Raw genomic sequence first — 1,866 nt, 5'->3', positions numbered from 1 at the left:
GGGGGTCGTATAACTATGGAATCGTTCTTGTAGGCACTTTCCCATCTTGCATCTCTTTCCATCTTCATTTCCACTGTGTAGCCCGCAACGGACTGATTTGTTTTTCAAAATATGCGGACCTTTTCTCATTATTAGTGGCATTGCTACCCGATTTGCTTTCAGTTGAGAAGTGTTATTTGCTACTTTGTTCTACTCTCCTCCGGGCACCTGCCTTTTCGAAGACTTTTGGTCATAATTCACAAATGAATTGCACAAGCGCAGGGAAAAAACACTAGAAATCACTTTATTTAGGTTAGTGCTTGCTGACTGTGCCTCTGAAATAGCGTTTGGCAATTGGGCTCCGCGTTCTTAACGCATCCTCCATAGGATTGTGCTCGAAAACCACGGAAACACTGGAAATGTTGTGTTTTGACTGATGAGTGCTTTCAACTCTGCATTCACAATGGAATAATCAGGAATTGCACACCCAGAAATTGCATGCTTATGCGAGAACAATGGTAAGCAGTTCATTCTCGTGCCTGTTTACGAATCTATTCTGAGGGAGGCCAATGCTGCTGCATACTGTTGACAGTCCAGAAAGTCGGAAGGCAGCTACAGTTGATTGGACACCACAGTTTTTGTGACCTGGCTGAGTGGTAATGAGGCCTGGTCCCAAATTGGAAGTACCGGTGCAGCAGTCCCCTACACCGCGTCATCGTCGGGACATCTGTTGTCGGTGGTTGTACATACTCGCTTAGACAGTGTGTCCAACGTTTTATTTTAGTGACGCCATTTTTGCTCCGACCCTAGGGATTTATTATATCACGCACTGGCGGTACAATTTGCTGCGTATTCCCTTTACCGCCTCACGGGTACTGCAAGCTTTAATCAGTGTTTGCCTAAATCCGAGTCATGGAAGTAATCACTCAAATGGATAGGAGCCTTTGCTATTGATGATGGCCATTTAAATGTCTACTGGCAAAGTAGAGGCGCTTAACTGGAGACCAACAGGGTCCGGAGTGGTTGTTGCTGCCATTGGCTTCTCCTTAACCAACGAAAGTGAAAAATTCCCTGCATGTGAAATTTTAGTGACCAGGTAAGCCAATATCGAGTAGCTAGGGTGGATACAAAAGGTGGTGGGTAGGTAGGAAGCAGTCAACCAGCGAGGTAAGTATTAGAAAGGTGGGTCAGTCATAAGTAGTTCTGTGAAAGTTGAACACTTATTTTGACCTCCGTAAGCAGGAATAATGGAGGCTTTTGGTACAACAATATGATTAAGACATAGCGCTTTTCGAACGGTGAATAGTATATTATCCGACTACAAAGGTTTAGTTGTTTCTACTTGACGCATGCGCACCTTTTGGCCGTGGTATTCACACGTCCATGGCCTGAGGACGTAGCACCGAGTTTTTGTTGAATTAGCCAGCTAACATGCATGCGTTGCCAGGGTCAACGAAAACTCACTCATGACCTAGTATTAGTCCAGGACAATCCAAAATTAGAATGCATTCACTTTTAGGGCAGTGCGTAAAGTTGAATTCACAGGGGGACTTTGTAGACATTGCGATCCACCTTATTTTTCAGAAAAATTTAGTGGTTCTATTGATGAGAATTACGCACAACTATAGGAGAAAGTGCGCGAAATTGAAACCCACGTCTTGCCTACTGGGACAAAACAAATCAGTTGGACTGACCGGATTAAAAGTAGGTGAAAGATCTTACCTTCAGCTAAAATATTTGCTCAACTTCACATAAAAGAGCCCAAAAAGTTACTTGTGAAACGGGAAACCGAACCAGTTCACAGAGGAAATAAACTAAACAGGTTTCGCACTGCAAATTAAATGACCACGAAGCGCTTCGCAAAATGCTTCATTTGTTAAAATACCC

This window comes from Echinococcus granulosus, assembly GCF_000524195.1.
Source record: "Echinococcus granulosus chromosome Unknown EG_S00010, whole genome shotgun sequence".
NCBI lineage: Eukaryota > Metazoa > Platyhelminthes > Cestoda > Cyclophyllidea > Taeniidae > Echinococcus > Echinococcus granulosus.
This window is presented reverse-complemented; position numbering follows the sequence as displayed.